Source organism: Balaenoptera acutorostrata, chromosome 18 (assembly GCF_949987535.1).
Source record: "Balaenoptera acutorostrata chromosome 18, mBalAcu1.1, whole genome shotgun sequence".
Classification (NCBI taxonomy): domain Eukaryota; kingdom Metazoa; phylum Chordata; class Mammalia; order Artiodactyla; family Balaenopteridae; genus Balaenoptera; species Balaenoptera acutorostrata.
The window spans coordinates 26,715,422-26,742,687 of NC_080081.1; the positions used below are offsets into that span (position 1 = coordinate 26,715,422).

The 27,266-nt window shown below is 38.9% G+C and overlaps 1 long non-coding RNA gene across 2 annotated transcripts in view; it reads right to left on the reverse strand.

The window, feature by feature from the left end:
- Positions 1-27,266, reverse strand: part of LOC103012424 (uncharacterized) — a 121,754-nt gene that overhangs the window by 20,806 nt on the left and 73,682 nt on the right. For both annotated transcript variants that reach the window (XR_009005924.1, XR_003623772.2), the window contains exon 3: positions 863-994. This is a non-coding gene — a long non-coding RNA (uncharacterized LOC103012424). The remainder of the gene's footprint in view (positions 1-862; positions 995-27,266) is intronic.

Sequence of the window (27,266 nt, forward strand, 5' to 3'; positions counted from 1 at the left end):
AAAAGTATTACCAATGGGAGCTTCCCTGGTGGCACAGTGGTTAAGAATCCGCCTGCCAATGCAGGGGACACCGGTTCAAGCCCTGGTCCGGGAAGATGCTACATGCTGCAGAGCAACTAAGCCCATGAAACACAACTACTGAGCCTGCGCTCCAGAGCCCGCAAGCCACAACTACTGAGCCCCCGTGCCACAACTACTGAAGTCTGCACGCCTAGAGCCCGTGCTCCGCGACAAGAGAAGCCACCGCAATGAGAAGCCCGCGCACTGCAACTAAAGTAGCCCCTGCTCACCGAAACTAGAGAAAGCCCATGCACAGCAACGAAGACCCAATGCAGCCAAAAATAATTAATTAATTAATTATTTTAAAAAAAGAGTATTACCAATGGATCATGGGCTGCTTTGCTGAGTTAAAGAATTTTATAAGAAAAAAATTCAACAAGGAATTTTGAAAGAGATGGCATCAGAACATAAACAGCACTGAGTCAGAAATCAAAAGGAAGTTAACTGCAAGTGGAAGAAAAAGTTAGAAAGAAGAAAAAAATTGGACTAACTATAACTGTATTTTTTAAGATTAGAAAGAATCTGTGCTCTGAAAAATAATCATTATAATAACAACAGTTACTGTTTTATAAACACCTATTTTGTGCAACATGCTTTGCCCTCCTGATCTCAGAAACCTTACAACAACCTTGTAAAATGGGTGTTATTATCCCTATTTCACATGTGATGAAATCACTCATTGCAAAAGAATGAGTAACCTGCTATATTAGTCAGAGTTCTCCAGAGAAACAGAGCCAATAGGATATATATATCCTATATAAATTATATATGGAAGGAGATTTATTATAAGGAATTAGCTCACATGATTATGCAGGCTGACGAGTCCCAAGATCTATAGTCAGTCAGCTGGAGACCCAAGAGAGCCAACAGTATAGTTCTAGTTCAAAGGCTGGCAGGTTGGAGATCCAGGAAGAGCCAATGTTTCTATTCAAGTCTGAAAGCAGAAAAAAAAAAAAAAGTCTCAGCTCTAAGGTAATCAGGCAGGAGAAATTCCTTCTTATTCAGGGGAAGGTCAGCCTTTTTGTTCTATTCATGCCTTCAACTGATTGGATGAGGCCCACCCACACTAGAGAAGGCAATCTGCTTTACTCAGTCTATTAAATTGAATGTAAAACTCATCCAAAAACACTCTCCCAGAAACATCCAGAATAGTATTTAACCAAATATATGGGTGCCCCATGACCCAGTTAAGTTGACATAAAATTAACCACCACACTTGCCTAAAGCTACCTAATTTGTAAGTACTGGAAATGGGATTTAAACCCAGATCTGTCCTTTGAAAAAGTCCGCTGCTATTCATCTATGCTAGAAACATGGGACCACAAGAATGACCTAGAATGTATGATTCTCTTACTTGAAATTTTTGCCAAGATCATAGAAAAATTAGTTGCTGAGTGATTAGCTAGAACGTTTAGCTAGATTAGCTAAAAAGGCCATTTAATTTTTGTACTTGAACCAAATGAGGTACGCTGGTACTGAAATACCTCAGAAAAGGAAAAAGGGGTTAATGGTGCTGAAAGGGCTCTGAGACAGGGAGAAGCCAGCCACCTGGATTTCTTTCAGTAATGCAGGAAAGTTTTTTCCAATGTCCACAATTTCACAGCCTCACACAAATTACATGTCAATTTGAGTATAGTCAAATAAAGAGCAAAAATTAATTTGAAAAAGGTCCTCTTTTACACTTGCAATGGTACCTTTCTTGCAATGGCTCAAGGGAAAAGGGAGAATCACATTTTTTTTTGGTTAAAACAAGAAAGTCAACCCCCAAAATATAGGTGATCAATAATTGTATTCTGTCCAGACAGCTTAACAACTTTTTGGAAATCAAACATCAGGAATATGTTAAAGAATTAGCTGATTGAAATTATAAATCGATTCTGTTTTTTTCCCCCATGGTTTCATGTGACACTATATTCTACAAAAGGGGAAACATACTGCTCAAAATAAGCCTGGTTCAGCATGTGTCTGCAGGTACAGAAATTACAACTCCTTGTTAAATGAAAAAGAGTTATACGTGAATGCTATTCATAGAACCCACTAACTAATATAACCATATGCTCTTTTCCTCGGTTAGTTTTACTAACTAAATATGTACTATTTTTAAACTTGTCTGAGGTTTTCTGAACAAATCAGGGGCTTCTAATTCCATCAAAGTCCAATGATAAGCCTTCAAGATTTCTTCAGCATCAGAAGAAATCTTTCCAGAATTTATTTTTTTCCAGAAAAAAAAAAAGAGAACAGTCTGATCAGTGAAAGGATAAAATGCATCAAATTGGAAGCAATTTGATGCCTAGGATGATTGTACGTCTGAGGACTAATAATCGGTTGTGGTATGCTACTTCTTAAAAAAGATACTTTGAGGTTATGCACATCATCTGTCTAATTTGCAGAAATTTGCTGAGTCAAGCAGGTCTGATCCAGTGCACATCACTTTTTTTTTTTTTTTTTGGCCTTCAGATAAGCATCCTGTGGGAAACGCTACTTAAAATGGGAAGCCCTGAAAAAGAAATTTAACATCTTACTAAATATGAGGTTGGAGGTTACCGTTGTGAATTTATATAAAGGTAAAATAAATTAAAATTGGGGCTCAAAATGTCATGTTCACACTCTCCTAAAATGAGAAACAGCAGTCTAGATGGGATAGCCTTGGACTAAGAGTTGAGCCTGAACTCTAACCTCTGAACCTGGGTCTGAACTCTAACCTCTGAACCTGGGTCTGAACTCTAACCTCTGAACCTAGGTCTGTCATTCATTTTCGGTGACATACTCAGGTCACTGTCCTTCAGTTTCTTTACAAATAATGCCTAATATGAGAATAATAATTACTTTGTATTTCAAATCTATGCTATGATGATTCTGTAGAAAAATACCAAGGAAGGAATGAACGAGAAAGCCCCTACAGTAATGACAGAAGAGTGGGCATAAGTAGGCAAATCAGGAAAAAACGTTGGCACTAAAGATCTGGATGAAGAAAGGTAAGAGGAGCAAAACATGGAACGGAGTCAAAAGAGAGCAAAAACCAGCATTCCCAAATTATACCAATTATAGATTTGAAAAGAGGGAGAATTAGAAATTCCTGAAAGTAGAGGATTTAATGCTTAATAGGGAAAGGAGGGAAATGCAGTCATGAAAAAGAGGAAGATAAAGCTCTATCTGGTGTTATCTGATATCCAACAACTTCCCAGAAGACCCTGAAGAGAAGAAGAAAGATCCTTAGGCAGACAATGATCAAAGTATTCTAGAGTGTATTTACATTTTTACGTGTGAGAGCATGTTTGCTTCTTTCTCTTATTTGATATAAAAAAAAACAGGCCAGAGACTCTTAAAAGCTTTTTTGGTAGAGTTATAATCAGGAAAAGATGCAAAGAAGTCAGAAATTGCCCATATAGGGATTAAGTTATGAAACTTTGACTAAATAGACATGGAAATATTTCCAAGACACATTGTTGAAACTTTTCAAATGTCAGGGTTGTATGATGTAAGTTTGGGAAATAGCACACTGATTTATTTTCAAAGATTTATTTGGGGAAAAGAATCAGAAATACAAGCTGCAATTTGTAACAGCACTGTTCAAAAGCCAAAAATGAAGATTGTTTACATATTGTATTAGAAATGAAATATTGGCTAAAGACAACCACTTTTTGTATTCAAAGAGTACTGCAATGTTAGAATTCACCAAAGAACTTAATGAACTGATGTGAAGTTAGCACAGAACAGTACCTAAGCTAAGGAAGAACTGAAAACTGTATAGCTAAAATATGCCATCCACAGAGATATGTTCTTGACCATTTATCCACATAAATGTAATAAGAAAATATATGACTCAGTGAAAGAAGTAGCAGCTAGCAAATCAGATGAATAAATAGCTGGGGGATGGACTTCATTTTTAGATTGCCTTCTTTGCTACATAGATTTATTTACTTGAAATTGAAAGATGCACATGGACTTTTGGGGAAGAGCACCTTCTGGAATGTATAATTATATTTGTTTCAAGTAGCGCTTTCTAATCATCACACTGGTCAAAATGCCTTATGCCCTCATTGTATTGGTAAAGGTGACCAACAACAATAATTTTCAAAAGGTTTTTGTGGAAATGTGTATGAGATTTGGTTTAAAATGAGAAGGACTGTCTATTATTGTGTTTGAATGCTCTGATTTTAATGAAGATCCTGCAAAAAGATAGAAATAATACATCTGAAAAGGATGTAATATATAAGTATGTTAACAACACAAAACTTAAAGAAATAGTTACAGGAAAATTGTAGGAAGAAAGATCCAAAAATGGATAAAGCACCAAAATGTTTTAAAGTCTCATTTAAAGGTGGATGTGGCCCATATATACAATGGAATATTACTCAGCTATAAAAAGGAATGAAATTGAGTTATTTGTAGTGAGGTGGATGGACCTAGAGTCTGTCATCCAGAGTGAAGTAAGTCAGAAAGAGAAAAACAAATACCGTATGCTAACACATATATGGAATCTAAAAAAAAATGGTTCTGATGAACTTAGTGGCAGGACAGGAATAAAGATGCAGGCATAGAGAATGGACTTGACATGGAGAATGTGGGAAGGGTAAGCTGGGATGCGGTGAGAGAGTGGCATTGACATATATACACTACCAAATGTCAAATAGATAGCTAGTGGGAAGCAGCTGCATAGCACAGGGAGATAAGCTCGGTGCTTTGTGTCCACCTAGAGGGGTGGGATAGGGAGGGTGGGAGGGAGGGAGACGCAAGAGGGAGGGGATATGGGGATATATGTATATGTATAGCTGATTCACTTTGTTATGCAGCAGAAACTAACTCAACATTGTAAAACAGTTATACTCCAATAAAGACGTAAAAATATAAAATAAAATAAAGGTGGTCTCCTACTTAGGATCTCACCTTATACAAAAATATCCAAGGGTACTTTAAAGTCAGCTTGGGTATAGTCCCAGCTCCACCACTTTCTAGCTAAGCGATGGCCGAGGAAGACCCACTACACTCTCTAAACCTCAATTTCCATGTGGATGAAATGAGGTTAATAATAGTATCTTCTTTATAGTAATGTTTTAAAGATTAAACCTCTATCACATTGCAGTATAATTATTTATGTTCATGTATCTTTCATTCTTTCTTTCCATCACCAAATATCACTTGAGAGCCTACTAAAGTGGATATTGACTCTGCCTCTATCTCTCTGACTCTCTTAGTCATGTGACTTTGAGAAGACTACTTAACATCTTTGTCAATGTTATCATCTATAAACTTGAGATAAAAATAGCACACATCTCATAGGGTTATTGTAAGATTAAATGAGCTAATACAAGTAACATATTTAGTACAAAGCCTAATAAAAATTAGAAAATCAATAGATGTCAGCTAGATTTTTATTAATGTTTTCTTCCTCCTTTTCCTCCTCTTTTTCCTGCTCTTTCTTATTCTTTTTCTTATCACCATCATCATCATCATACATTCTGCTAGACCTTGTCCCATTAGGAGGTGATATTCTTTCTTTCATTCTACGGTAATAAATATGACACTGAACGTTAGCTCCCATGATTGGTCAAGACCTTTTAGTTTGCAGCAAAAGAAAGTCAACTCAAACTGTCTTCATTGAAAAAGGGAAATTCTTTGGCTGGTGTAACCAAACAAAACAAAAGCAAGAGGTGGGGCTGGTCTCAACATCATTTGGATCCAGAAACTCAAAGTTTGTCAAGACATTCCTTCCCAGCATTCTCATCTCTGCTTCATTTTGAGCATAGGTTCCATTCTCTCCTTCTGCAGACAGCTCTCTCTGTGAGGCAGAGATCACACACTGAAAATTCTGGGTCTGAATCCTAACTGGTCCTGACAAGGTGACAAGGGACCTTGCTGTCTAGCTCCAATTGGAAAAGAACATGGAAAAGGCATTAATTGGCCTGTTCTGGGTCACATGCCCTTGAGCTGGATGAGATTATACACTATACATGTTATGATGAGATTATATTCTATATGCTAACAGGGAGACAGTACAGGTTCACAGAAGTGGAGAGGAGTGGAAAACAGCATATCCGATGGAAATAACCAGCATTTTGTTGATTTGTGTCACTGAGAGGTCCCCTCCCTGTCTTCTCACTTTATAAACTCGGTGCCTAATACTGTTTAGTGCACAAAAGATATCCATAAATACTTTCAAAAAATTAATCTCTCAAAAGACTGACATTACAATCCCAATAAAAACCTTTTGAAAATGATTGATATTGGTCATCTTTACCAATACAACGGAGGACATAAAGCATTTCTGACCAGGGTGGTGATTAGAAAGCACTACTTGAAAGTAATATAATTATACATTCCAGAAGATCCTCTTCCCTGAAAGTCCAATTTTCAATTTCTTTTCCTTTTAACAAGACCATTTGAAAAGATCAACGTATGTTCATGATGCTCAATTTTAAATACTTTTAATAAATATCTATTACTCTTTCTTAGTTCAAGCTGCTGTAACAAAATACCTTAGACTAGGTCGCTTATAAACAACAAATATTTCTTTTTCATGTTTCTGGGGACTGGGAAGTCAAAAATAAAAGCACCAGCAGGGGCTTCCCTGGTGGCGCAGTGGTTGAGAGTCTGCCTGCCAATGCAGGGGACACGGGTTCGAGCCCTGGTCTGGGAGGATCCCACATGCTGCGGAGCGGCTGGGCCCGTGAGCCACAATTGCTGAGCCTGCGCGTCTGGAGCCTGTGCTCCGCAACAAGAGAGGCCGCGACAGTGAGAGGCCCGCGCACCGCGATGAAGAGTGGCCCCCGCTTGCCACAACTAGAGAAAACCCTCGCACGGAAACGAGGATCCAACACAGCCATGAATGGATAGATAAATAAATAAATAGAAAAAAAAAATTAAAAAAAAAAAAAAAAAAAAAAAAAAGCACCAGCAGATTCGGAGTCTCGTGAAAGCCACCTTCTTGGTTCATAGAAGCTGGTTCCATCTTTTTGCTGTGTCCTCAAGTGGTGAAAGAAATAAGGAAGCTCTCTGGAGTCTGTTTCATAAGGTCACTAATCCCATTCATGAGAGCTCCACCTTCATGACCTAATCACCTCCCAAAGACCCCACCTGTAAACATGTCAGTCACATTGAGAGTTAGGTTTCAACATATAAATTTGGGGAGGACACAAACATTCAGTTCATAGCATTCTGCCACTGACCCCTCCCCACCCCACCAAATTCATGCATGTGCGATATAGTCATTCCATCTTAATAGCCCCAAAAGTCTTAAATCATTCCAGCATTAACTTAAAAAATCTATGTCCAAAGTCTTATCTAAACATCATCTAAATCAGATGGGTAAGACTCAAGATATGATTCATCTTGAGGCAAATTGCTCTCGCAGTGAACCTGGGAAATCAAACAAGTTACCTGCTTCCAAAACACAATGGTAGAACAGGCATAGGACAGGCATTCCCATTCCAAAAGGGAATATTAGGAAATAAGAAATGAGTGACTGTACCAAGCAAGCCCAAAATCCAGTGGAGCAAGTTCCATTAGATCTTAAGGCTCAAGAACAATTCTCTTTGGCCCAATAATCTGCCCTCCAGGTCCACTGGGCCAAGGGTCCTGCCCCTGCAGTTCTGCCAGGCAAAGACTGGTCGCCAAGACTCTGGGCAGCCATGTCCCCACAGCTTGGCTGAAAAGACCCATCCTGGCTCTCTGCTTGGACCTTCCCCCAAAACTAAGGTCTTTGTCCACAATTTTGGGGTGAGATCCAGTGCCCAGTGGCTCTGACCTGCATCCTTGGAAATTTTGGTTGAGGCAGCCATGTCCCCACAGCTTGTGCACTCTGTGCTCCTGCAGAGACAGCAGTACAGACACAACCAACGTTTGTCACCTGCACACTCCAGAGATGGCACCTGGCCTGCCAGAGCCTTACCTGGGGCAGTCAGGCGTGTGGCCCCGGAGCTCAAGAGTGGAGCCAGAGATGCGAGGTGGGCAACACCTGTTCTTAATTTCAAAGTTGCTTCCACATTTTTAGGTATTGCAACATTCACTTCATTTTCTCCATACCAATTCTTAGAATGTGGGAGAAACACAAGCATTCAGTCCATGTCATTCTCATATTCATGATAGTATAAACATAAATCTCTGGTTATTATCTATTACTATTGGAAATCTAAAAGAGGTACCTGTTTATCTACTCTGTACTGAGAATAATGTGCAATCAAATCTCATTTCCTTAGGCCAGTCTGGCCTGGATATCCTAGTTCAGCATCATCTAGATCAACCCATAGCTACACAGTAGCTTAGGGATGAAGTATTCAGACCTTGGAATTCAGCGTTTGGTGGTAGATTTATTGCATTAATGGTCCAATTCTTCACCACTTTACAACTTCTCCCATTAAGAGGAGTCTATCTCCTTATTCCTTGAATGTGGGCTAGCTTTGTGACCTAAATGTAATATATAGAAGTGAATAGTATGCTAATTCTGAGCCTTGACCTCAAGGGGCCATGTGCATTTTCTTGTTCTACTCTCACTCCTCTGCCTTTGCCATGAAAACCTGCCCAGGCTAGCCTGTTGGAGTATAACAGACAGGGGTAACCCAGTGGGTAGCTCCATCACTCCAGCTGATAGCCAGCCATGTGAAAGAGCCCAGTCAAAACAAGAACTGCCCAGCAGAGCCAAGACTAAATCATTGACTTGCAGGCTTGTAGGCTGAATAAATACTTATTATTTTTATGCTGCATTATCGGGGCTGTGGAAATCTGATAAAGCATTTCATTCAGGCCCTACTTAAATCATACCTGTATCAGCTTAACGACCTCATTGCTGATCATCCTATACCCAGGCAAGCTTTTATCCTTGTTTTTCACATATAACTAACGATGCTGGTTGAAATATCCGCCAAATACCTTGTGTTCTCCACCTAGTCCTTCTGGTCCGTTTGAGAATATGATGCTAAATAATGAAGCAAACAGTTTGCCATGAGCAGCCTTATGTGCTCAGTGACTTGACAGGCCCCTAGCAGACAATAAGCCTGGAATGTCGAAGAATTCTCTGAAACTTATCAACTTGACCAAACATGGGCAAAATCAAATTCATAACAATGAGGAACCAACAAAATAAGACCATGTGTAATTTTCTCTTAAATAGTTACCATAAATCATCCCAGACCTTGACGAAGAGCTGTATTTTTAAATTGATAATAATTGAAATCCTTGTACTTCAACATCTTGATGCCCATTTTATATTTCCAGATAACACTGATATATCAAAAGTGAATGTTCCAAATATCTTTGGTTAAGAAGTTTCAGAACTCACACATAAATCTCTGCTTGCTCTCTATTCTATCCAAGGAAAGCATATTGGAAATGAGATGCCTCATTTTCCTAGTGAAAAGCAAGGTCAGTCTATAAATAGAATTCAAGATTATATTCATAATGTACAGTAAAGCCCTCAAGAGACTACACTTTGAAAGTGACTTTTAGACCAGGGAACTGGAAAGAGAATGACTCTCCTTATATAAAGATGACTAAATGAAAGAGAAAATACGGTAATAAAATAAAAACTTTTCTTCATCTTTCTGGCAATTCTCCAAGACCTCCATTTCAGGGAGCACATGTCTGATAGGTTTAATGCTGAACTCAGTCAACCAATTATATTTGTGAAAATAAGAATAGCTGTCCAACAAGGCAATTTTGGGAAAGCAGAGAGGTAATCAGCTGGCTCTGGACAAAACTGAGGCAGTACGGTTGGGGCCAGAACAGTCTTTTATATTTCATTCCCCCACACTAGCATCCCTTCTCATGTTTTCACCCACATGCAATTAGTAGAAGACTGAACTGACATGAAGGTGCTATATCTACCTCTCTTTGTCCCATGACTTCTCTGCCATACCATCTGATCTTACTCTTTGGGAAAAGTTCTTAGAGAAATCATTCACACTAAGGTGTAAGTGAGAGATATGTCTGAACTGATTACCCTTCTTGAATGCCTCTGTATTTTCTTTTCAAATGCAAGGAACATCTGGTGTTGACATTCCAGACATCTATGAATCATTATAATAGGAAAAACTCACACACATAGCAGTTTACCAATTCATACATTATGTTTACCTCTACAAGAAACTGGGTTTGGATGGTTATATTTGAGTGACAAGCCTTGTAAGTTCAGCTGGGATGGAGGTTCTACAGAGTGATGCGTCGTGGAGTGGTGTACATCTGTCAGGAAGCTGTGAGAAAATGTCACTCTTCATTATCTTTTTATTTTTCTTCTATGTCATCAATCTCTTCCAAATCTGATCCACAATCCTTCACTCCCATAGTTTAAATTGATCTTGGTTTTCGAAGTCTTTCATCTTTGGCCTCAACCAACATCCCAAGTTCCTGGCCTTATTGCCAACTACTTCCTTTAAGCTGCCTCTGCTTCAGCCAGCATATTTACTCCCTTCACTGTAGGCATCCCCGGATCTTTTTTGTTACACATGCCCAAAACGCTCTATAGAGATCTTCTTCTCTATAGAGTCAAATCTTCTCTCACATTCTAAACAGCTCAGATCTCACCTCTTTCTTTGAATTGATGGCAACTGAAAGCCTAGTACTGTTCATATCTGACTGCCTATTTTACATTTCTAGTTAACACTGATATTTAAAAAATGAAGTGTCAAAGCTATGCATATTTTCAGTCAGGAAAGTTTAAAACTTAGCCTGTAACTATCTGCTTGTTTATCCATCCTAGCACAGAAAAACAGTCAGAACCAGATAGATTTCCCATTGAAAAGTGACACCACTCCAGACCAAGGCTGCCTGAAGTGATCTGTCCCTTCTCTGAATTCCTATAGCAATCGTTGGATTTTTAAAAATTGATTTATATATAGACTCTCTTTGACATCTTCTCTACACTCTCTAAACAGCTATTTAAATGTTATTAAACTACATGTTTTTAAATCTCATTTACTCAGTTACCTCAAGAGTTTTTTCACAGCATCAAGTATGAGTATTTTAATGTTAGCCCCATATGGAGACATTCACCTAGTAGACAAATCATAAATACTGGCTGGTTTCACTGTTTTTTAAAGCACAGCTAAGAAGTTTTTTCTGTATGTAACAAAAGTAGTTCTCAAGTATTGTATCATTAAGAAGAAACGTAACTCTTCCCATTTCATCTATGGAATAAGTGCAAGAAAAAGGACAATAGGAAGATTGTTCTGGTATATAAGAATTATAAACCATCATCAATCCATTCATATTAAAATTAAGATTTTTCCTAAATTTTTTTCTCATCCCTTTCTCATTAAGTGGTTTTTAATAAATTTAAATAAATGTATTTCAACATTTCTAGCAAATATTAATAACAAATAATTTTTAAACTACTATGCAATAATTATTTCTGAAATTTAATTTCTATAAGCTCTTGCTGTTTATTCATTGAAAATGCAGCTACAGAAAAGTTATTCAATATGTGTTTCCAACAGCTGAGAAGCTAGCAAGTTTTCCTCCAACTTTAAAGGGAGAGACACTTTTTTGCAAGGAAATCTGCTAGCCCACATCTCATTGTCAGTAATAAGAGACATTCACTTTGAAGTTACGCATCACTTTTTAAAGATCATAATTATTGACTGAGAAGGTTAAAGAAAAAGAATGGCATTAATAAGTGGACTTTGAGTTCAATGATAATGTCAAATTAATTAAAATTAAAAGCAATACGGGTATAATACAACAAAAAATAGCCAAATGATTTTAAATAAATATAAAATTATTTTCCCCCTCTGGGTAATACAAGTTATAATGTATTATCTCTAAATTTAGGTCATTTTTCTCCTAATTGGTCTCATACCACTCTGAACAGTATTTTCCACACCTTGATGTTTTCTGATTCACTTAGACAAAATGAAGACTGTACCTGGTAGGGAAGAAATTAATGTAATTATGGAATCTCTATTAAATCAAAACTAAGTTTTGAATTCTGGCTTAGCTTAATATTTTCCCAAATTATTTTTCCAGGCATATTTTAGAACACTCTTCAAAACAGTTCATCAACTTGCCAAAGATAGGTTAGTCTCTCCAGAATATGATAACGTATCAGGGACTCAAGTTTTATTGTTGTTTCGACAGGCTGGGCTCCCAGCTGCAGTAGTAATCAGATCCTCTGCAGTTAGAGGAATTCTATAAATTTGTGGCAAGTCCACAAATGACCTCAGTATCTGTTATTATGACCACTTCATTCATGAGCCCATTAAACAAGCACTGACTGAGTGAGGAAAGCTATGACTGAATCCATAGGGTAATCTTATCTAACCAATTATTGAAAGCCTCCTCCACAGAAGGGTCCTTCTGGGGAGTTTTCACCCACAGCATAAATGTTCTCATAATTTGGACCCATTCCAAGAAGCTCATTCACATTTCTTTTCCCCAAACCAATTTGTCACTAGTCCTCCTGTCTTCTTCTTTCTAAATCCCAGACTGTTCAATCTGATCATCAGCCACGATGCATGAATTGGTGTAAGTTGGTAGTTCTTCTCATCAAGAGACTTTTCCTTTCTCTTCAGTACTGACCTTGAAAGAATGGATTGTACAGGAAACTAGTCCTCTGCCATCTGGTGCCAGCAATTTAACATCTCTAAAGCAGACCCAAATTTCCCCTCCCCTTAAGTCAACTGTTCATAAGAACACCTGTTCAAGGCCATTCTGGAGGGTCAGAAGCAGAGCCATAGGAGTAAGTGCACTGAGGATTACTCACTCGTGCAAATTTCTTGTGCTCTCAGGATCTGACAAATCTGCATTTTGTGTTTACCTCCTCAATTTGTTGATGGAGAACCATTCAGCACACCTGACTTTATGTTTGGAAAACAAGATAGAAACAGTTCATTTTAGGAGTTCAGGTTGCAGTCACCTGCTTGCAGTCTCTACCTTAGACCAGTAACAAGTTAAGAACAGTTAACTGAAGAAAACAAGACTTTGCAATAGAACGTTAGTGGCCTCTATCATAGTTCTCTTATTTGGGCTTGTACTTGCTTTACACAGCATGTCAGTCTGCCAAAGACATTGCAAGCCCCATTGAATCTACTGCTTCATGAGAGCCAAGAGGGAGAACAGCTTGTACTGCAGCCTTGATCTGCTGGAATGCCTTTTCTTGCTCTGGCCCCACTATTTGTAAACAGTTTTGTAAGCAATCCACTTGATAAACATGTCAGAGCCACATATCCACATGTGTTATATATTAATCCAAAATCCAAACAAGTCCACAAACGATTGCATCTTTTCCTTATTAGTATAAGATACAGAGGACTCCTTGTAGACTTCTGTTTTGAAGGAGCTATATCATCAAGCTTCAGATCACCGGACCCCCCCCCCCAATTTTAGGTAACACATCCCTGAATTTTATGTGATATATCTTCCATCCTCTTTCAAACGTAGGTATTACCAAAACATTTATTTTGCTACTACTACATGGCCCTAGCAGCATGATTGATGTAATATACAAGCATTATATACCAAAAGAGGAAGAGATGATAAAAATCCCTGAGGATGAAATTATGTCTTAGAGTTAGAGGATTGACAAAGATAAAGGTGAAGGTTTATGTTTATCAAGTGAAAGCAGATTTCTTCTGGTGAGATCGATAGCTGCAAAGCAAACCAACTTCCAGGTATGTGTTAATTTGCCCCACTAAAAAGAACCGTATAAAATAGTAGCTAAATGGAGTCATGAGATGCTTACAAATTTTACAATTCATTATCATTCTCTAAAAGCTACCCATCTGTCTTCTGCACAAACCGAACAGGTAAGTTTAACGGGGATATCCTAGAAATCATCACTGTTTGGCTGTTCAGTTCTTGACGATGGCTCTCATTTGTGAAAGCCCCTCAGTGATGTGGCATTACTTTTTTTTTTTTTTAAACATCTTTATTGGAGTATAATTGCTTTACAATGGCGTGTTAGTTTCTGCTTTATAACAAAGTGAATCAGCTATACATATACATACATCCGCATATCTCCTCCCTCTTGTGTCTCCCTCTCACCCTCCCTATCCCACCCCTCTAGGTGGTCACAAAGCACCGAGCTGATCTCCCTGTGCTATGCGGCTGCTTCCCACTAGCTATCTATTTGACATTTGGTAGTGTATATAAGTCCATGTGTGGCATTACTTTTGACTTATCTTTTTTTTAGGGGCATACTCCAGAAGCTTCTTCTTTGCTATCCTCACTGTAGTAGTCTTAACAGACTATGTCAGGGAAAGATTGGGGAATCTGTTAGTTTCTGAATACATCGCTTCAAATTATCCACACAGAAACTAAGGAAGTAATCACAACACAGGCTTGGGGACTCAATGGCCCCAAAATGAAATGGTCTTTGAACAAAATTTCATTTACCCTCCGACATCCACCTAACCTGTGATCATAGCGACATTTTGGTTCCCAGGAATTGGTTTTGGGCTCAGTCTACATCCAATAACCCTCCAAAGGCCTGGATATTTTCCTTTCCTAGGTGCATAATAGTCACAGATCTTTCTGTGGAAGGCTAGCAAGAAGATTTAAATACGTGTGCATGATGTTGACACAGGATATTTTTCAAGGGTACCCATCTCCTTTATTTAGGGAGCTCTGGCTCCGTGACATGACTCAAGGCTGGAAGTCAGGCTTCTACTCAGCAAACTAGGGCTTATATTGTTTTACTAAAGATTAAGTGGGATTTCAGTGCCCTGACCATCTATTTGATCTCAGGACTCTAGGATCGCTTAGCCAACATCAAAGATTACTGTAGGCCTGACCAGCTAATAGAGTACATTCCCCTTGCCTCTGGCATATAGTTAATGCTGTTTGGCCCCCACTCCCATGGAATGTCAACATCTGCACTAAAATCAGGGAGCTCATTCCAATGACAATATCGGACATGCACATCCCTAGCTACATCCCCAGAGAATATCATCTACGGTGTTTTCAGAGATTGGTGTGCTCTTCTCGCGAATTTATATCTAATCGCTGAATGAAGGTAATGCCTTCTGGCTCTCTTGGGACCAGTGAACATAAATTACTCCAACATTCTTAACTCTCTATGAGTTTGGATTCCTTCTCCCATGTTACATAAAAGCATTTCTGTCATCTCAACTTTACTTAGCATAGACTAGCACTAAGTCCATTTCCTAAAAAGAAAATTTTTCCAACCTAAAATTCTTCACCTGTGAAACTGTCAACTAGTGTGAGGTTGGAATACAAAATGTATCAGACATTTAAGTATCAACGGTTACCTTCATGAACCCATGCTTAGAAAATTACTGGAAAGTGTGCTCTACCAAAAGAAAATAAAAAGACATGTGGGGCTTCCCTGGTGGCGCAGTGGTTAAGAATCCGCCTGCCAATGCAGGGGACGCAGGTTCGAGCCCTGGTCTGGGAAGATCCCACATGCCGTGGAGCACCTAAGCCTGTGTGCCACAACTACTGAGTCTGCTCTCTAGAGCCCACGAACCACAACTACTGAGCCCATGCTCCGCAACAAGAGAAGCCACCGCAACGAAAAGCCCACGCACCGCTGCAACTAGAGAAAGCCCGCATGCAGCAACAAAGACCCAACACAGCCAAAAATAAAAAAAAAAAAAGACATACGGTACAGAAAATAGAAGATCAGCACAGGAAAGGAGCAGAGGAAATATTTAGGACGACGGTGGAAGTGGAGATCAGAGGGAAATGTGCGGTTGTGCATCAGGTTCAGAGGACAAGTTGCCCCGATTTAAGCAGGTCAGAAAGCGCCAAGAGAGATTTCTTTAAAAATATGAACATGTCACTTGGACATTTTACGGACATTAAGGCTTGAATTGTAATAAGTATACATAAAGCTAAACCCAAAATGTTAAGACATTCATCAACTCTTTCTTGAAAGGAAAAGCAATTATGGTATATCTTAAGTCTCATCACCTGCGATTAGTGTTTACATAGTCATAATGATGTAAGTCCTCAGTACTGATCTAACTAAAATTATGATACAACTATGAAAACAGAAAGGCATCATGGGAAGAGAGAGAGAGAGTATTGAGGATAATGAGGCAACATAAAGGCAAGCTTCATCCTCATCTTCCACACCAATAGTTAATACCTGAAACCATAGGATTCACAGGTTACAAAAGGAGAATTTTAAGAGATTGGGAAATAAGAATTGAAAGTGGTTATCTGCAGCAGGAGCATAGGCAAGAGTGGTAGAGGACCAGTGTAGGTTACAAACAAACCTTGTATAATAATTTGGATATTTCGATCATGGGCATGAGCAAACTCGATACCAATAAATTCCCCTTTGCTTAAGAAAAAAATAATCATATATAGGTATATTAGAGGTATCTAAAGTGTATTGAGTGCCAAGAAAATTCCGTTTCATCTGATCTTTACAAACCTCTGTGAGATAGACATAACTTCTGTTACGGATGAGAAAACTGGAATTCAGAAAGAGTAAGTAACTCATCCAATGGTTTTCATTTAGTCAGTAGTGAATCCCGGAATCAACCATGGAACCATCTGGCACCAAAGTCCTTGTTCTGTCTATTGTGAATGCACTGCCCTCAGTAAAATGTCTTTATGGAATGACTAAAGCAGTCTTGAATGGACTTCACATGTACTGCAAGGAAAAGAAGTGTATCCCTAGTTGGAGGAACAATGGAATGTGTTCTGACAGGTTAACAACAATTGGCCTGATTGTAATAAGGTCGGTCACATTATAAAAAAAGGAGGACTGATGTTGGTTAGCTTTAATATAGAGATGGCATTCATTCCACAGGAATTTTCTCATTAATATCAGGGAGTAGAAAGGAATAAAAAACACTTCGGCCATTATGCTACTTCCTTTATTTATAAAATTAGACTTTTCTAACAGTGACAAACACATATCCATCTGGAAAACTCCCGTGTCATAAGAACAGATGTTTAAATGACCCACAACAAGAAGAAAAGTAAATACAGAATAAGACTTCTTGCCAAAGCAAATTATTAAAGCAGGAGCAGCAATCTGCTTGCACAGCCCAGAGACTGCTTAACTATAGGATACAGGTGTGGACACAGGCCTCTTGTGCTAAAACGAGCTCATTTCCATGCAGTAGGTCCATCTTTAAAAACAAAACCACAAATAAAAATCAACACTTCTATCTTCTCCTATGGAAGTACTAATCTAACAGTAACCTAAAATTGCTCAGCAAAGCAATTGATTGAATTTTGATCAAAACATCCTTGTTGGGTTTATCTTGAGATTTATGGAATAATAGAACTATTTGAGTTCTTTCCGGTAACAACTTAGAGTCTAAGAACTCTTTAAAAGGCTATTTCTCAAGTCTCTGACCTTCACGGGACTCTGTGACATCATCTTCACGGAGAGGAATGTTATATAATTGTGGACTCAGGCTACATTGTTTTGGATAATATTCTCTATGGAGGTACATTATGAAAACAGTACTTACATTTGTTCATATAATTACCACATAAAGTATTCAGCGGTTAACATAGTGGTGTCAAAGCAGGTTGCACGGATGGCAAAGAATTGCAGATGTCCCGCCAATTATTCTAAGTACTATTATAATAAAAATCTAATGACTTGGATAGTTAGGTTAATAACATAGAAGAATAAAACATTTGACTTTTAAAAGGAGTTAGTTTGAAGTTATATTACACTTCCGTGCAATACCGTGATAATCAAACAAAGACCCTGTCTTGCATTCTCAGATCCTGACTTGGCATGCTGAATGAGAATGTATTAATCAACGTTTTTGCCTATGGCCAGGTTTTAAAGAAGGAAATTATGATTCCAGGTATTTGGGCAGAGGAGAGATTCAGCTATTTACACACCAGGCACAATAGGTGAACTGTTACCTAGGTTTGAAATAGAAATCTCAACTAGAAAGACAATATATGCTAGCTAAAAAAAAATCATAAATCTGTCTTTATCAAGAATCATAGTTTAGCCTAAAATACTTACATGACAGAACCATATTTGTAAATTATCTGTTTCTAACAAAAGCTTCGTAGGTATGGACCTCTGCTCTTCTGCAATCCTGTTGATTCCACAATTTCTCAAATGTGTTGCAGAGAAATAGATGCTGAATGCCAGGGTCACTCAAAGCTTCAACAGAAGTGGAAATTAAATGTGCCTAAGAAACCTTTTGCAGCCTGGTAGGAAAACTGGATCAAGAACTCACATCTTCCCTTTCACTATTTCAGGTATCAATAAAAATAACTCAACTCGAAGAGCAGGTGGAGTCTTAGTTCACATCTCCAGGCTGATAAAATCGTCTCTGACTCAGAGAGAGGTTCAGGGCTAAATTTTAAATTTTCCACACCCGGATACATAACTCGCACTGGATTCTCCTGAGATTACATTAGTCAGGCTCTTTGAGATGACAAGGAAAGGGAATATGGCAAGTTTACCCTGAGTGATGGGAGTTTTTGTAAGAAAACACCCAGAGGTAGGTAAACAAAGAAAACCATCTCTGCAGCAGTCAGATGGATTTCTGTTTCTCTGAGTCTCTTCAAGTTTCTAAGCAATCTACTGATAAATATATTTCAGAGTTCTTTGAAAGAAAGTATCCAGTTGGGTCAGTTAGGCAGAACTCAGTGAGACAGTGTCCTTGATCCAGGCCACCTCCTAGATCACTGAGTTTCCCAGTGCCCAGCCTGTAGCTAGCTTATAGTGGCAATCGATAAGAAAGAAATAACCTTGTAGCTGCTTTCTGAAAAGAGGGCTGTGGATGCTCAGATACTTAGAGTGACATTGAGTTCAAAATAGTTTAAAGCTGTGCTCTGTTTCTAGACTGTCTGAATTAAATACTGAATTTACTGCATCCAAGTCCACACAGCTCATGGAGGTTAGTTTGATCTTCCTAAGACTCAAGTTTCCTTATCTGTAAGACAAGTATGGTCATATTACGTATCTCATAGCAGGTTGTGCAGATTAAATGAGATGCAGATTAATCCATGTAAAGCACCTAGCAGGGAGATCAGATAGTATGTTCGCTTAGAAAAAGCCATTAAATCATGCATAACTATTATGCATGCAAATATTCATTTGCATACCACTAAAAACCCCAAGGGCCACGAGTAGTACACAAAGAATATCTGGGTAAGCACTGTAGTTGAGAACCTTGAAAGTTGGCCTTGAATCCTTTAGTACATTGAAAATATTGCCCTGTTGGAGGGTAATTCTATTTTTCAGTTCTATGTGAAATTTCTGTATATTAGATTTGCTGAAAATAGGGGTATATTGTAGTAATCTAGAGAGTTCATGCATTTACAAACAAATGTATTTTTAAAGTAACATAAACATAGCTAAGATATATTCATTTCTTATTCTTGACGTATTAAAGTCACATCCACAAGTATCATTATTGTTTAAGAGTACTTTCCTTTGAGGGAGCGGAAGTAAACAATAAGAGGTCTCTTACAGTGAGCCCAGGTGCCCAAGAGAAAGGCTGGTCAGCCTCTGCTCTTGCACAGTTTGACAGGCCTAGGCAACAAAATGGATAAACATGGGCCTTGGTATCAGGCTGACCTACCTATTAACTACGTGACCTTGAAGGAAATCATTCAATCCCTCAAAGTTTCAATTTCCTCAGACCAAATAAATCATACTCTCTGGGATGGGGTCCAAGCATCATATTTTTAAACTCCCAGATGATTCTGATGTCAAGTTTGAAACCCCATCCTCTAAAGCTAGTGGTTCTCAAACCATAGCATACATCACAATCAGACTGCTGGGCCCTGCCTCCAGAATTCCTGATCCTGTAGCTATGGGGTGGGGCATAGTTTGCATTTCTAGCAAGTTCCGGGTGATGTTGATGCCGCTGGTCCAGAGACACACTCTGCGAATCACTCTTATAAATGCATCGTATTACCTCTTGTTCCCCTGCAGTGGTATCTATGGATCATATCTCAATGCCCAGCAACTTCCTGCTCCAAGTCATTCAAAATCCCTCCTCCCCTAATTCTTCATTTTCATTCCCAATCCCCGCCAACCTCTGTCACTATTGATGTTCTCTGTCTAGGCCCATTAGATAGCATTCATAATTATTTTTATCAAAACTCCAAAACCAGAATGTTCCATGTTATTTGTTTATAACTCCATTATTCTTCCCAGTCTCTGCATTACCCCAAGGACAAAAACACCTACTTAATTCATTTTCATATCCCTGGCTTTGTGCAAAATGCCTGGCACGTGATGGGAGCATAATAAATGCTTTGTTGAATGGCAATAGCCCACAAGCCAAAAATACTTTTCTAACACCTAAGTGTCAGACCTATTTCTCTGAAAAAGATCAACTGGATCAATGATGATGCAAACCTCATCACCACTTATCAGGACCTTTCAGTTCTTTTAAGAAATGTAAGCTGTGTTTTGCTCGGTAAGAAAAGACATGTGTTTTTCTAGCCTTATTTTTAACAACTTTTCACACCTCCGTTCTCCGGTCTGACCATACTGCTCTCCCTCAGCCTACACACGTTACACCTGATAACCACACACCCCTAGCACTTACTGCAGTGTGACAAAAATATACTGAATTTTCCAAATGGAGGTTTCTTACTTTTTAAACAATAATAAGAGAGAACACATCAGGTGAAGGTTGGCTCTGTTTAGCTGTGCAGTCCTGGTAAGTAAATAGGATGGAAAACACGACAGGAACATTGGAATTAGCCCCAGTGGGTCCCACTGATGTAATTGGCCCAACGTCTGTCGAAGTGGGTCTGCTTAATAAGGTGGAGGCCAAGACGGTGCCTGTTGCCCTTTAACCTCAGGGTCTGTTTATAATTTGTTATTCATTAAACAGCTAACTCTTTACCAGGAGGCTAAAAGCTGGCTATCTTTGCTGTGGTACGGTGTCCTAAATCTTGTTGGGGCTTGTTCTGCCCTTCCTTTAGCAGACATTGTAAGTAAGCTCAAGGAACAAAAGCACTCAAAAAAAAAAACAACAAAAAACAAAAAAAGCAGATTGTGACATTATATGTGTCAAAGCCTAGAGAAGGTTCTGGAAAATGACCTTTGCTAAAACAGGGTCTTGGTGCCAAAGGGCTATAGGGGGAAGATTTTTGTTTTGTTTTGGGGGATATGTGTGTGTGTGTGTTTTAATGATGGTGGTGGTTCGGAAGGAGGATAAAAAAAACCAGAATTGGCTGGTGGAAAATCCTGGGATCTTTTACTCCATAGTACCAGAAACTCAGAAAAATGTCAGAAAAGAAAAAGTGCCTGAAATAAAATGCTAGGAAAACAAACCAACAAGCAAACCTGTTAGCAGAGTGATCTGGTCTTAAGAAAGAGATTAAGGGGGGCTTCCCTGGTGGCGCAGCGGTTGGGAATCCGCCTGCCAATGCAGGGGACACAGGTTCGTGCCCCGGCCCGGGAGGATCCCACATGCCGCGGAGCGGCTAGGCCCGTGAGCCGCAACTACTGAGCCTGCGCGTCTGGAGCCTGTGCTCCGCAACGAATGAGGCCGCAATAATGAGAGGCCCGCGCACCGCGATGAAGAGTGGCCCCCACTTGCCGCAATTAGAGAAAGCCCTCGCGCAGAAACGAAGACCCAACACAGACGTAAATAAATAAAATTAATAAAAAAAAAAAAAAAAAAAAAAAAAAAGAAAGAGATTAAGGAAAACTCCTGCTTCCTTTTAAATTTAAGGAGAGAATACGAGTTTGCATAATTGATGAAATTGTTTGAAACTCCACCTACAATTTCCTGGAAGAGTTAAACGTTTATAATTTTTTACGATGTTATCTTCTTAACAAATCGTATCTCTGAATCCCCGGGCATGTTCCCCTAATCCTAATGATGTGGCTTTAGTCACTTGACAAATATTTTCTGTACGCCTACTGTGTTTAAAACTCTGTACTGATTAAAGAGGCACACTCATACACAGACACATACACATGGATTCAGTCTCTGTCCTCACACAGTTTTAAGGCTCCAGAAGGCCTGAGTTTTAAAAATGTGTTTAAAGATTAGACCATCTTCATCATGAAACGTTTAGAATTAAGTTTAAAGTAGACAACATAGGCTAAGCAAGTCTCTAAATTATGGCCTCTGGACACTGAAAGAATAGCAGAGATGCAGAAAGGCAGTTCCTGTGCAGTGAGAAGATACTGTTTCACAAAGGAGCACCCAGGATTCATCATTCTCTCTACCATTGAATCTCATTTGAAAGGAAGTAACTAATATCAGTGGAGCCAGTAAGGGCGAAAACTTAAATTATTACTTTAGAGTCATAAGGAAGCACCTTTATAGGGAGTATATGCATGTATGTTTATTTTCATAACGTGGATCAGGATAAGAAATTGGAGAATTAATTGCCAAGAATTTTTTTAAGAATACAGTATCCATATTTCATCACTTTGTAGAAAACAGGAACAGTTTTCCACTCTCACATAAAACAATCACTATCCCTTACGTACAAGTTTAATCCTTGCAAATTTGAGTGTCAAAACTGATTCAGAATCTGTATCACAAAATGCTGCTGTAAAAGCAGTCTTTCTGCTCATCAGAAATTATATGCTGTGTAGGTCTTTGTAGAGTTGTGTTCTTCTCTTAAGTCATTTAATTCACCTTTCATTCACCTCTGAAAATCAGTGCTGAACATTTGTGTTATATTTTCAAGGAATACATGCCGAACCTTGTTTATGGTGCTATACCTTGAGTCCAGAAAAAATAAATAAATAAATAACGTAACCAAAACTTAGTATACTGTAACCTAGCACACTGCATGTTGAAATATGTCATACTATACATAGCAAGTAGTCAAGGGTGGTTATCAAAACAGAGCAAAAATTTTCCCCGTGTTATTTCAGGATATTTCAAAAACGTGCCTCTGAGCTGTAACACAGGGCTTGATTAATGCATGATTTCCTCTTTAAAATTAGAACCAGGAATCAAGAATGAAGCTTAATAATTTTCATTTGCTCTTCTTTTCCAAGCATTCTAATTAAGGTCTGGTTCCCAGACCTGGTGAGGCAGCTCCTACATCTGACTGCAGTTTGCCGTTATCCCTGCAAGGCAGGAACTCAAACTTTTTTTTGAGTGAATGGGAACAATCTGGGAAGAAACAATAAGGGGGGATATGCTGTGAAAGGGGGTTTATTTGGTTTTGGTTTTGCTCTTGTAATTAGAGTTTACCATGTCCATTGCAACAACACAATTTAACAACGAATGTCAAAAACATCCTTCTAAGTAAAACACTATTAGTTTATGACTCTTGGAGTCCTGTATTAGGGATATCCTAGTGTCCATTGCTTTACCCTTTTAATTCCTTGAGCTAAATGGTACAAGAGAAGTAACTATTTTATATTTTGTATTAAGAAAATGTAAAAGATGTATGCTATTACTATCCAATGCTTTTAATCTCTTGGATTGACTGTAATCATAAAATGAATTTGAAGTCTTTTTTGGTGGCTTTCATGGAGAAAAACATGAAGAAAAAAGCAGTAATTGTCAAACATGAATTTTCTCAGAATTATTTTTCTATTTGAAGATAATGACCCTGAATTATTTCAGGATAATAATTTTTTTAAACATGGAAAAGTTGCACCGTAATGTAGTTGGTGGTCATTAAATGTTTCTGGCTAATATTCAGAAAATAGATATTTAAATTGTCCTTCGTAACAGAAGAATAAAAGTCAAAACTTTTCTTATGCAAATCAGATAATCACATATGGGTAAAGTCAATTTCTTGGACTCTATATAGATGCTCTCCCCACCTTCATTTTTCTAAATATATTTTTTTTAACTACCGTGGCAGTGCCAGGCCCAAGGGGTATCATGTATTTAATTGAGTGAGGTATAAATCTTAGAAACGGAGAGCTAGACTTCGCTCACACATACTTTCTCCATAGCCACCACTGCACTCTCACGCTCTGCATTCTATCTCCCCACCTCCTAACTCAAAGACCGACTCGTTTCATCGTCCCAGAGTAATGTGAACTCATCCCAACCAGTCACTTAAGTAGTTCACTTAGATAAGCTCATTCCGAATGAATGAGTCCCACCCTCACCACCCCTGTTGCCAAAAGCCCACATCTGCCCCATAGCCCTTTGCTTCAGGGTTGGGTGATGTTTTCCGAACTGTTTTCGGTGCTTCCACCCTCCCTCTCCATGCCTGCCTGCAAAGCGGACACCCATTGCTTTCTCTTGAACACCACTTAGTTACCTTCTTCTCTAGTTTAAAAATCTCAGCACCATCCAGATCAATCTCCAGGTACCTATAATTCCTGAAAGCCTTGCTGCCTCTGATACTTCCTTCCAGAACGTCCTTCACCATTATTGTTTGCTTATCCAAAGATTATGGACACTTTAAATCTGGGGCATCTTGTGAAAATGTCAATTCCAGTTCAGTAGATCTGAAGTAGAGCCTGAAATTCTGCTGTGATGTCATTGCTGGTGGTACAGACTACACTTTGAAAAACAAAGATTTAGATAACTGTTCCTTTTTGTCAGGGAAACACTGGTCTCTGGCAAGGGCCAGCAAGAGATCTATGTATAATAAAATAGCTTGTATCTGATTGAATCAAGTTAAGAACTACCCAAACCTCTACAAAAGTTATGCGGTATGGCATGGATGATTGGTAACTGTGTATATATATGCCATAGATGTGTCTATATCCTATGTAAATAAACCCCAAAATAACAATTGAAACTTCTGAAACAATTGTCCAAAGTGTTTATATGCTATATAACACCCAAATACCAGCACAAATAACATGAAAGAACTTTGAACACTGTATTTCTGTCCTCCAGACCTGTGCATCATGCATTTATTTGCTTTTGCTCAGCCGCTGCCCTCCCACCTACAGCAATCCGTGAGCTGGATTTTCTCCATTGGTTCCACTACCTGGAGTCCAGCACCCTGTAGCCAATGGTACTTCTTGCCTGTCTTTAATCTCTACACGATTGGAAGAGCTAAAATAATGCACTTCAAAAAATCCTAGTGGGTGGGTCTTATAAAGTTTATATGCTTTTATTTAAAGCACTTTTTTTAAAAAAGACCATGATTTCTACTTTGTTTCCTACGTGAAGTATTGACAGAGATCCCTAACCCAAGAGAACAATCTTCAAAGTGGGCTCAGTAACCGCTCTTAATTGCACTGGCTAGAAAAGAGATGGAAAATAAAACCAGTCAAATTTTCACATTGTTTCAAATATAAAATTATTAAACATGTAGCTTTAGTATTTTTATTGAGTTCATATTCGTGATAAAATCTTGAATCCTCTGAACACTGGGGGACCAAAGAAAGCTTTTATCTTGGGGAAGATGGATTCAGCATTTCTGTAGGCCTTCCATAAATATAGTTCAGTTTTTATAAAATGGAAAATTATATACATTTTATGAAATTTGGTAAAATAAACATTTTCATATAAAGAGTGCTAAATTTGTCCATGTGTATTATTGCTTAGTCCGGAGTGGGCATGTCACTCGCTCAGGCAAGCTAATCAAAGACCTTACCTGGGATTGATGTACAAACTTGGGAAGAGAGGTTCTCTTTCTACCACGTTTGCTAATCTGGGAGAATGTGAATCTGGCCTTTACAGTAGCCCAATAGTTCCTGCCACTTGGGAAGAGCCTACAAACTCATACAAACGTATGTGTGTATGAGGCAGGGCAGGGGGAGAGGAGTGGGAGGGAGAAGAACAGAGGCAGGTGGGAGGAGAAGAGATGAGAGGAGAGGAGAAATTTGCCAGTACTGAGCTTTTATCCCAACCAGTAAGGTCCTAATCTCTGAAACTTTTCTTTTGATCATGTGAACACACGCCCCCCCCTCCGCCCCCACAGTATACTATTCAAACTTGAAAGACAATGAACTCCCTTATTTTTGTTAATCTAGTTTGAATCAAAGAAATATTAATACACCACATCCATATAGGATAGGTTGAATCCACTGGGTTGTTTTTTTTTTAATTTTTTGTTTGCTTGTTTACTGAATTGCTGTTTTTTCACCTGCTCCATTCGGTTTGGGAATGCAGCACTTGTGTTTCTGTAGCCATTCTCTCCCATCTTGTTCCATTGGGTAACAAGTATCCAGTTTTATGGGTACATTACCTTCCAGTTGAGCAAAATACAACTAAAATATCTTCAAAGTATATAACAAAGAAATAATATTTTTTCTGATTCTTTCCTTTATATTAGACCCTAAAGCTAAGAGAAGAAAAGATATCTTCCTTTTCCTCTCCCAGATACTCCAAGTGCCAAGAAGATGTTGCCTGGACGGGCCCCATAACAGATGGTGAATCAATACACGTGTGTGCCAAGAAACACGCCGGCGTAAAGCCCTACCCAAAGGTACACAGAGCCCCCCAAATTTATCCTGAAGACAAACTTGGAAATATGCTTGTCAAGGTCTCTGCATGTTCCTTCTAAAAGCCATGAAGTCAAGATAAATGAGGATTCCCAAAACTGCTACTCCTGAAGTGTCTGCAAAACTTAAGAGTACTTCCTTTTTTGAAGAAGGTGACCTAACAGAGTCTGGGAGCAAAATCAGACTCCCTGAATAAATAGGAAAGAAGCAATAGAGAGGAACAGGATCCTAAATCCAAGAAGTTGACTCCATCATTTAATTACATCTAAGTATTGAAGCCCTTGTTGAAGAAGAAACCCTACTGTCATGAGAGAAGTTTTTTAAAAAAAAGCATAGTAGTTGACCCTAAAATGTGTCTCCAAAATATGAATCTTCCTGTCTTACCCTTCCCTGAGAAACGCAGGTTGTTACATTTAAAATAACATCTTCCCATGACACCTCTCTTCCCAGCAACTCCACATGGTTGAGCCTCTCTCAACAGATGGAGCCTTGTGCTTTCTTGATCGTCATTCTCCCAGAGAGAGAGTAAATTCACTGAATCAGTCTTAGAGAGGAAAGGGAAAGTTGAGGCAGTGGAATTTTTCCGGCACAGACGTCATGATGTCTCTGTTCAATGGCAGAGTCACCAGCAATACAGCCCAGTGATTGCATCTTGTTCTCTCAATATGCTGGGCTCTCTCTTTGCTTCTCTCCACCGTTCCCCATTACGCCACACAGCCACGCTCTCACGTAGACCACACTCCTGCCTTCCACACAGCCACCCTCTCACATAGACCACACTCCTGCCTTCCACACAGCCACGCTCTCACGTAGACCACACTCCTGCCTTCCACACAGCCACGCTCTCACGTAGACCACACTCCTGCCTTCCACACAGCCACGCTCTCACGTAGATGACATTCCTGCCTTCCACACAGCCACACTCTCACGTAGATGACACTCCTGCCTTCCACACAGC